The following is an 11456-nucleotide window of genomic DNA, read 5'->3' on the forward strand; positions in this document are numbered from 1 at the left end:
AGCTGCCACCTCTCCCAACCGCATGCAGGACCCTAACCCCTGAGCCATAGCCACTCTGCAGGTACTCACACTCCAGACCCCAGCTCTGTAGCTGTACTGTACCTGTCATACCTTGGACATTGGAGCCATTGCTATAAAAAGCTACTTCACACCCCAGGCCCCAGATCTAAAGTTTCTCTGCATGTGACTGCATTATAGATACCAGTTTACTTGCCATTAAGAGCCTGCACATTGGACCCAAGCTCCAAGGCTATGTTGCATGCAATCCCAAGTCACAAATCAGAGCCACGAGTATAGCAAACTAGCTCACACCCTAGGTCCTAGAGCTAAGGACTCCCTGTGCCTCACTCCAGGTGCCACCTCAGCCACCATAGAGAGCAAGACCTCACCCTGACACTGAAGTCACTGTAGTTCTATGCATGCCCACGCTCTAGTTCCCAGCTCCCTGACTGCTTTATAAGCACCTACATATCGCATAACATTACCAACTCACCAAGGGTATCTGCACCCTAGGCACCACTGACATTACCACCATGACCTCAGAGCCATAGTCCCTTCCATGTGTGCCTGTGCTTCAGACCTAGGCTCCATGGCCACTCTACAAGCACTACTCATCAGATACCAGTGCTTCCATTACTAGGACCAAGCCCACAAGCTGGATCCAGTGTCGAAAGTAACTCATTCAGCCACAGTCTCACAGTAGGAGCAAGAGATCAAGAAGACCCTAGAACCTATTGTCACTGAAGTTCTCAACAGTCCTCATTGCCACTGTAAACATCCAGAGGTTGATCAATGAAGACCCTGCACTGTACCTGCCATGCCTCAGACACTGGAGCCATTGCCATATGAGCTTTGTCAACACTAACCTCAGCTTACAGAGCTGCACAAAGACCGCATGGGTGCATCCTCACTAATACCAGAACTGCTGTACCTCACCCAACAAGTGGCTTTACACACCCCACCATAGGAGAAGGTCTTTCTACAGTGAAACTACTCCATAATGTCTAGAACAGGTGACTGCTCCACCAAATGCACAAAAATCAGTGTAAGGTGACAAGAAACATAAACAAACAAGGAGACATATGACCCCCAAAACAGCATAATAATTCCCAGTGGCTCCCATAACGAAATGGAGATCTACATGCTGCCTGAAAAAAAAAATTGAAAATAGTTATTTTAAGGAAGCTTAGCAACTTAAGGAAAATATAGGGGGAAAATTCAATGAAATCAGGAAAACAATAAATAAAAAAACTAGAAATTTAATAGAAAGATTAAATCATTTAATCATCTCAGATTTAAAAAAAAAAAAACAAATTCTACAGTTGAAGAATACAATGAATAAAATAAAAACGACAAGAGAGAATATCAACAGCAAAACCGATCAAGCAGAAAAAAGAATCTGTGAACTCAAAGACAGGTTATTTAAAATTACCCAGTCATAGAGAAAAATAAAAAAAAGGAAACAAATAAAGAAAGGCTATGGGATTTATGGGGCAGTATCAATAGAACTAATTTTAAAATTATGGACATTATAAAGGAGAAGAGAAAGAGGGAGGGATAGAAAGCTTATTTTAAGAAACAACAGTGGAAAAATTCCCAACTGGGGGAAAGATATAAATATTCAGATACAGAAAGCTCAAAAGTCCACAATCATATTCAATCCAAATAAGACTGCACAGAGACATATACTTGAACAGTCAAAAATCAAAGACAGAGCATCCTGAAATCAGCTAAAGAAAAGGATATCACATATAAGAGAATTTCCATTGCACTATCAGTGTATTTCTCTGAAGAAAGCTGAAACGCCAGGAGAGAGTGGAATGATATATTCAAAGTGCTGAAGTAAGAAAAAAAAAAAAAAAAAAAAAACCTGCCAATTGGCCAGGCACAGTGGTTCATGCCTGTAATGCCAGCACTTTGGGAGGTGAAGGAGGGAGGATCACTTAAGGCCAGAAGTCTGACACCAGCCTTGTCAACATAGGGAGACCCCATCTACACACACACACACACACACACACACACACACACACACACACAATTATATATATATTTAAAGCAAAAGTAGAAAAAACCTGCCAATAAAAAATACTGTACTTAGGCTAGATGTGGTGGCTCACGCCTGTAATCCCAGCACATTGGGAGACTGAGGCAGACAGACTACTTCAGGTCAGGAGTTCGACACCAGCCTGGCCAAAATGGTGAAACCCTGTCTTTACTAAAAATACAAAAACTAGCCAGGAATGATGGTGCACACCTTATTCCCAGCTACTCGGGGGGCTGAAACAGGAGAATTGCTTGAACCTGGGAAGCGGAGGTTGCCGTGAGCCAACATAGCACCACTGCACTCCAGCCTGGGTGACAGAGTGAGACTGTCTCAAAAAGTAAAATATAACAATAATAATAATAAATATTGTACTCAGTAAGGTTGTTCTTCAAAACATGAGGTATACTTTCCCAAACAAACAAAAGCTGAGGGAGTTCATCACCACCAAACGTGTTTTACTAGAAATGCTAAAGGGAGTTCTTCAAGATAAAAAGAATGGATGCTAATTAGCAACATGAAAACATATGAAAATATAAAACTCACTAGTAAAAGTAAGTACAGTAAAATTTAGACCACTCTAATACTTAATGGTGGTGGGTAAATTACTTATAACTCTAGCGTAACGTTTAAAAGACAGAAGTATTAAAAATAATAATAGCACAATAATATGTTAAGGGACACACAATGTAAAAGAATGTAAATTATGACATCAAAAATATAAGTTGTGAGGGTATGCAGTAAAAGTGTAGAGCTTTTACATGCCATTGAACTGAAGTTTTTATCAGCTTAAAATAGCCTGTTATAATTATGTTTTATGCAAACCTCATGGTAATCACAAAGCAAAAACCTATAGTAGATACACAAAAGATAAAAGTAAAGAATCAAAGCAAGCTAGAAGAGAAAATCAACTAATCACAAAAGAAGAATGCAAAAGAGGATGAAAGGAACAAAGGAAATACAAAACAATGAGAAAACAACAAAATGGCAATAGTAAGTCCCTACCTATCAATTATTATCATGTATATAAATGGGTTAAGTGCTCCAATCAAAAGATATACAGAGGCTGAAAATGTTTAAGAAATACAACATCCCACTACATGTGCCTCCAAGAGACTCACTTTAGCTTCAAAAATAGACAAGACTGAAAGTGAAGGGATGGAAAAAGTTATTCTGTGCAAATGGCGACCAAAAGACAACAGGGTATCTGATGTATACTTACATCAGATGAAATAAACTTTAAGTAAAAAACCATAAAAAGAGACAAATAAGGTCGTTATATAATGATAATGAGGGGTCAATTCATCAAGAGGATATAACAATTTTAAACATATACACACCCAACATCAGAGCACATAAATATATAAAGCAAATATTAATAGATCAAAAGGGAAAGATAGATTGCAACACTATAATAGTAGGAGTACTATCACAAAGAAGATGAGAAAAAATACTAGAGGACTTCAATTCCTCACTTTAAACAATGGACATATTATCAAGACAGAACCAATAAGGAAACATTGGACTTGATCTAAACATTAGACAAAATGGACCTAACAGACATGTACAAAACATTCCATGTAACAATAATAGACACACATTCTTCTCAAGGACAAACAGAACATTCCTGGATAAATCACAAGTTAGGCCAAAAAAAGTCTTAACAAATTTAAGAATATGGAAACCATATCAAGTAACTTTTCTATCCACAACGGAAATCAATATGAAACTAGAAACTATAAATCAATAATGATAATAATTGTGGAAAATTCACAGGTATATGGAAATTAAACAACATACTCTAGAACAACCAATATGTCAAAGAAGAAATTAAATTGAAATTTTAAAATATCTTGAGACAAGTTAAAATGTACACACAACATAACAAACAAACGGAATGCAGCAAAAGTAATTCTAAGAAGGAAGTTTATAGCAATAAATGTCTATATAAAAAAAGAAGAAAGAACCCAAATAAGCCACCTAAAATTACATCCCAAGGAACTAGAAAAAGAAGAACAAACTAAGCCAAAATTAGTAGAAAGAAGGAAATAATAAAGATCAGGGCAGAAATAAATGAAATAGAGGCTAAGAAAACAATAGAAAAGATCAACAAAACTAAAAGTTGGTTTTCTGAAAAAGATAAACAAAATTGACAAACCCTTAGTGAGACTAGGGAAAACAGAAAGAAAAATTAAATAAATAAAATCAGAAATGAAAGAGACAATATTACAACTGAAACCACAGAAATACAAAGGATTGTAAGAGACTACTATAAATAATTATATGACAGTACACTGGAAAACTTAAAAGAAATTGATAAATTCCTAAACAAATACAATCTATCAAGACAGAATCAAGAAGAAATAGAATATCTGAATACATCAATAATAAGGCAATTGTATCAGTAATAAAAAATCTCCAATCAAAAAAGAGCCCAGGACCTGATGGCTGCACAGCTGAATTCTAACAAACATGTAAAGAACAATTCTTCCAACTTTCAAAAAATTGAAGCAGAGGGCATACTTCCAAAATCATTTTGCAAGGTCAGCATTACTGTGATACCAAAGCCAGGCAAGGACACCACAAAAAAATTACAGACTAATATCCCTGATGAACATAGATGGAAAAATTCTTAAGAAAATACTAGAAACAAAATTCAATGGCACATTAACAAAATCATTCACTATAATCAAGTGGAATTTATCCTAAGAATGCAAGGATGGTTCAGCATATGCAAATCACTAAATGCAATATACCACATTAATAGAATGAAAGACAAACCATATGATCATCTCAATAGATGCAGAAAAAGCATTTGACAAAATTCAACGTCCTCTCATGATTAAAACTCTCAACAAATTAGGTATGGAAAGAATGCACTTCAACACAATAAAGGTCACATATGACAAGCCCACAGCTAAGATCATATTCAATAGTGAAAAGTAGAAAGCTTTACCTCTAAAATCAGGAACAAAATAAGGATGCCCAGTCTCACCATTTCTATTCAACATAGTACCAGAAGTCCTAGTCAGAGCAATTATACTAGAGTAAGAAAGAAAATGTATCCAAATTGGATAGGAAGAAGTTAAATTGTCCCTGGTGGCAGACAACATGATCTTATACATAGAATACTCTAAAGTATTCACCAAAAAAGTCTTAGAACAAATAAATAAACTCAGTAAAGTTGCAGGATACAAAATCAACATAAAAAATCAGTAGCACTTCTATATACTGACAACAAACTCTCTGAAAAACAAAATTTTTAAAAATCCCATGTATGATAGCATCAAAAAATAATTTATACCTAAAACACTTAGGTATAAACTTAATCAAGAAAGTGAAATATCTGTACACTTGAAAACTTTACAGCATTGATTTAAAAAATGAGGAAAAACAAATAAATAAAACAGTAGCCTGTGTTCATTGATTGTAACAATTGTAAAAATCCCTTCACGATAGCTGCCACCTATCTTTTCAGTGTCACTACAATGGGTGGGTCTTTCTCTGGCCTCCCTGATCATTTTGCCTTCCCCACCCTGCCACAGGAAATGCTTTTCTCTCTCTCCTTTCCCTTTTTTATCTTTTCTATTACTCAGGGAGACCATCTTGCCCAGAGACCACATGTTGAAACTCCTGGTTGGAGGATGGATTCACAATTATGGGTGAAAGTTTGAGCCTTGCCAGTTTGATATCAGGTGCTAAGCAGAGTGACTAATGTATATGTTTTGTCACATGTATTTTACTCTGGCCAGAATGGAAAGATATAATTTTTGTTTGTGTTGCGGCTTGGCCCCCAGGGCTGTGGTGCACGCATCTGGGTCACTAGGGCTGCTCAGGGAAAGAAAACCCAGAAGCCTGGCATGCTAGCAAAAGGGTAAGAATTTATTACCGCTCAGACTTCCGGCCTCTCTCTCTTTATCTCTCTCTCTCTCTCTCTTTTTCTCTCTCTCTCTCTCTGTGTGTGTGTGTGTGTGTGTGTGTGTGTGTGTGTGTGTGTGTAAACTGGATGAGGTTTCCCTTTGGTCAGTCATGTCCTTGTAACCACGTGGCAGTACTTTCTCTTGGTCTCCACAATGGCGGCCTGGGTTCCGGATTTAATTCCCAGCTTAGGGGACAATCCTTTCTTTTCTGCCTCTCTATGTATTTATATGTATTCTGTGTGTGTAATATAAAAGAGCTTTAATTAATTCATTTAAAAATAATAAGAGCTTAAATCAAATATTTTCTCAAAAAAGTAAAAAGCATAATGCCTTTCAGTTCATGTGACTTAAGTAATCTTTGGGAGATACAGACAGTTGTAAAAATTACTGGTAAAATAAAATATCTTCAAAAATGTAAACATGTGTTCTAAATTATGCAGGTCAGATATTAGGTTTGCATAAACTGCTTCTTTGACTTTTGAAAATTGTTCAATTTAACTACCTTGGAGACATTAGATTCTAGATAAAGCCTGGGGACATGTGGAATTAGCCATGCCCCAGCTATGCAAAGAAGTTTATAAAGAAAAGATATTTTATATAAGAAAATATGTTGTATGATAAATTCTTGCCCTGAAGTAAAATGACTGGTTGTTTAAAAAGAGGGATTTTTTATTTTTTTATTTTATTTTTATTATACTTAAGTTCTGGGATACAAATGCAGAATGTGCAGGTTTGTTACATAGGTACACATGTGCCATGGTGGTTTGCTGCAACCATCAACTCGTCATCAACATTAGGTGTTTCTCCTAATGCTATCCCTCCCCTTGCTCCCCACCCCCCGACAGGCCCCAGTGTGTGATATTCCCTTCCTGTGCCCGTATGTTCTAAAAAGAGGGATGTTTAAGGCAACTCAGAAAGTCTACGCATGTCTGTGTAAGTAGTGAAAAAAAAAATCATGAAAGGGAATTTATGCAAAAAAAGTACGATTTAAAGGTGATTAGACCTCCTAAATGCATCATAAACTGCCACTATGGCTCTAACTGTACAACTTCCCCGCTTTACAACTAGGTAAGGCCTGGGACATGTGGAGTTAGCCACGTCCCCTAGCTATGCTGGAAAAAGCCCTTATCTGCCCTTCTGCCTGGTGTGTCCTAGGATAGGCTCCACACCTGGTACATAATTAAAACTGCTACTTATCAAGGTTTTCACCTAAAGTAAAAGTTACTAAGAGTTACCTTGTATCATGTAATTGAGAATACTGAAGAAACAGTTTTACATGCAAGGTGTGCAAGAAAAGTTAAATGAGTTTTTGGTAAAAGATTGTAAGAAGGCATGGGTATGTGGATTTTTATTGCCTAGATTAAAGAGTTAAGGATTGTTTTAAATTAGATAGAATAAAGCTGGAGGTTTAAGCAAGTTGTGGAAGGTTTACTAAAAAGTTAATTGTAAAAGAAATTCTGTGTATGAACATATTGGGTAAAGTTAAAAGGGTATTATTCTGTTTTTTCATAAATCAAACATTGGAATAAAAGCACAACAGATTTTTCTTAAAGCAAAAACGTGTTACAATCTGCTCTTTAACAAAACTTTGTAAAGAGTTACAAGAGACTTATGAAAATCTTACTTTATGGTCAAACTGATTAAGATTAAATACATTTTTCTATAAGGCTTTATTAAGAATTGGGTTTGACATCAATAATGTACTAATGCAACAGTGACATTTGGCTATTTTGATATAAAAAAAATCATACGGGAAGCATTGTAAAACATGAAATGGTGCTTAGTTTTCTTTAGGCTGTATTTGTGTAAATATGTTACTGGTATATGTTCCAAAATCATGGAAAGCTCCTATAATTCTGATATAACTTAGTGTATGTTATTAATAATTGCTACATAAAATCATTGTATGCTACAGAGGCAACCAGATTTGTCAATTGTGTTTTTGACTATGGCTGTCCTAAGACTTTTTATCATCCATGGGCCATTATTGTCTTGCTTTAATTGTCTTCAAAAGGTGGTTTCTAATCAGCTATAGGACTCTTAACAGGTGTTCTTATTCTTACATGCAGATTTCTGATAACTTTGAAAATTGTGACATTGGAGTGAGGAAACAACTTTCAGAACTCTCATGGAGAGCTGAAGTGTTCACAAACATCAAACAGAACAGGAGTTAACTGCATAAACTAAATTAAAAAAGTCTGAAGTAATATTTTTAACTTTGCTTAAAATATTGTTAATTCTTTTTTGTTTTTGTTTTTCAGAGTCAAGGAAACTTTTATGGTGAGCTATTTACAGCTTTTAGCAATTCAGTAAAGTGTTTCTGTGAACAAAATTTAGAGCATATTTGTTTCTACCTGATTTCTCCAGAATTTGAAAACCAGTTGTGAGTATTCGTGATCTATGGCAATATCATTATTTGCATAAGTGCAATAAGAGTCTATTTGCTTTTCCAACAGGACACAATTGAAGAAATTGGTTATTCCACCAAGGCTTTGATTGGAATGACATGCTTTCCTTTTAGGAATCAAACTTGACTTGTAAAGCCAATAAAGGCCTTTTGGGGAACTGGCCTCATACCTTGCCTACACAGTCCCTGTACAGGGTGTCTGACCTGAAGTAAGTAAAGAATGTCTCTTTCTAACAGGTCAAGGAGCCCCAAGTTATCTTGGGACCACAAGAGAAGAGGAATTTACTCAAATCATAGGTATTTGAGGGTACTAACTCATGACTGGGCTCAGCTTTTAAAAAGTCTTATCTAAGATTCCTTCTATGGAACAAAGTTCCATCAAGGCCAGTTTACAAAGAGCTTATGTGAAAAATAATTATTCTTGCTGCACTTTATACAAATAATCAGGCCTGGTATAATAAATCAAATTGGTCTTATAATTTGTCTCTAGTAAAAATGGGAAACTGGAGAGAAATATTATGTTTCAATGACTGTGGTACACTGGTTATTAAATTCTAGTCTCATCAGTTGTTTGTAAGTTTGTTTCTGGAATTTAGGCTAACCTTGCTTATTCCTGTGAACCAACAAGTGATCTCTGACTGCTGCTCAGAAGAAACAAGAGGGATGGGTAATGTACAAATCTGGATCAATATTCTAATCCTAGGCACTTATTGGAATCATCTAGGAACCCTGTATCAGCTTGGTTCCAACAGTTGCCCAGTTCATGGAAAGCCTTCTGATTTACTTTACTTGGGATAATTTTACTTATTTTGCTTTACTCTTGTGGAACATATTGCTATTGTACGCTTCATGTAGGAATGCAGAATAAGCTTACTGAACTTTTTTTACATATATACGATTTAAGTTCTGGGGTACATGTACAGAACGTGCAGTTTTGTTACATAGGTATACACGTGCCATTGTGGTTTGCTGCACCCCTCAACCCGTCACCTACATTAGGTATTTCTCCTAATGTCATCTCTCCCCTAGCCCCCTACTCCCTGACAGACCCGAGTGTATGATGTTCCCCTCCCTGTGTCCATGTGTTCTCATTGTTCAACTCCCACTTATGAGTGAGAACATGCAGTGTTTGGTTTTCTGTTCTTGTCATAGTTTGCTGAGAATGATGGTTTCCAGCTTCATCCATGTCCCAGCAAAGGACATGAACTCATGCTTTTTTATGGCTGCATAGTATTCCATGGTGTATATGTGCCACATTGTCTTTATCCAGTCTACTATTGATGGACATTTGGGTTGGTTCCAAGTCTTTGCTATTGTGAATAGTACCACAATAAACATATGTGTGTATGTGTCTTTATAGTAGAATGATTTATAACCCTTTGGGTATATACCCAGTAATGGGATTGTTGGGTCAAATGGTATTTCTAGTTCTAGATCCTTGAGGAATCACCACACTGTCTTCTACAATGGTTGAACTAATCTACACTCCCACTAATAGTGTAAAAGTGTCCCTATTGCTCCACATCCTCTCCAGCATCTGTTGTTTCCTGATTTTTTAATGATCTTTATTCTAACTGGCTTCACAATGAGATGGTATCTCATTGTGGTTTTGATTTGCATTTCTGTAATGACCAGTGATGACGAGCTTTTTTTCATATGTCTGTTGGCTGCATAAATGTCTTCTTTTGAGAAGTGTCTGTTCATATCCTTTGCCCACTTTTTGATGGGGTTGTTTGTTTTTTTCTTGTAAATTTAAGTTCGTTGTAGATTCTGGATATTAACCCATCATCAGATGGATAGATTGGAAAAATTTTCTCCCATTCTGTAGGTTGTCTGTTCACTTTGATGATAGTTTCTTTTGCTGTGCAGAAGCTCTTTAGTTTAATTAGATCCCATTTGTCAATTTTGGCATTTGTTGCCATTGCTTTTGGTATTTTAGACATGAAGTTTTTGCCCATGCCTGTGTCCTGAATGGTATTGCCCAGGTTTTCTTCTAGGATTTTTATGGTCCTAGATCTTACATTTAAGCCTTTGATCCATCTTGAGTTGATTTTTGTATAAGGTGTAAGGAAGGGGTCCAGTTTCAGTTTTCTGCATATGGCTAGCCAGTTTTCCCAACACCATTTATTAAGTAGGGAATTTTTTCCCCATTACTTGTTGTGTCAAGTTTGTCATTATCATACTAGCTGGCTGTTTTGCCTGTTAGTTAATGAAGTTTCTTCATAATGTCGATGGTCTTTACAATTTGGTATGGTTTTGCAGTGGCTGGCACTGGTTGTTCCTTTCCATGTTTAGTGCTTCCTTCAAGAGTTCTTGTAAGGCAAGCCTGGTAGTGACAAAAATCTCTCAGCGTTTGCTTGTCTGTAAAGGATGTTATTTCTCCTTCACTTATGAAGCTTAGTTTGGCTGGAAATGAAATTCTGGTTAAAAATTCTTTTCTTGAAGAATGTTGAATATTGGCCTCCACTCTCTTCTGGCTTGTAGGGTTTCTGCAAAGAGATCTGCTGTTAGTCTGATGGGCTTTCCTTTGTGGGTAACCCGACCTTTCTCTCTGGCTCCCCTTAACATTTTTTCCTTCATTTCAACCTTGGTGAATCTGACAATTCTGTGTCTTGGGGTTGCTCTTCTCGAGGAGTATCTTTGTGGTGTTCTCTGTATTTCCTGAATTTGAATGTTGGCCTGCCTTGCTAGGTTGGGGAAGTTCTCCTGGATAATCTCCTGAAGTGTTTTCCAACTTGGTTCCGTTCTCCTCATCACTTTCAGGTACACCAATCGAACATGGTTTGTTCATTTCACATAGTCCTATATTTCTTGGAGGCTTTCTTCATTCCTTTTATTTGTTTTCTCTCTAATCTTGTCTTCTCTCTTTATTTCATTAAGTTGATCTTCAATCACTGTTATCCTTTCTTCCCCTTGATCATTTCAGCTATTGAAACTTGTGTATGCTTCACGAAGTACTGCTGTGTCTTTCAGCTCCATCAGGTCATTTATGTTCTTCTCTACACTGGTTATTCTGGTTAGCAATTCATCTAACATTTTTTCAAGGTTCTTAGCTTCCTTGCATTGGGTTAGAACATGCTTCTTTAGC

The sequence above is a fragment of the Macaca nemestrina genome, chromosome X (genome assembly GCF_043159975.1).
Source record: "Macaca nemestrina isolate mMacNem1 chromosome X, mMacNem.hap1, whole genome shotgun sequence".
NCBI classification, from domain to species: Eukaryota; Metazoa; Chordata; class Mammalia; order Primates; family Cercopithecidae; genus Macaca; species Macaca nemestrina.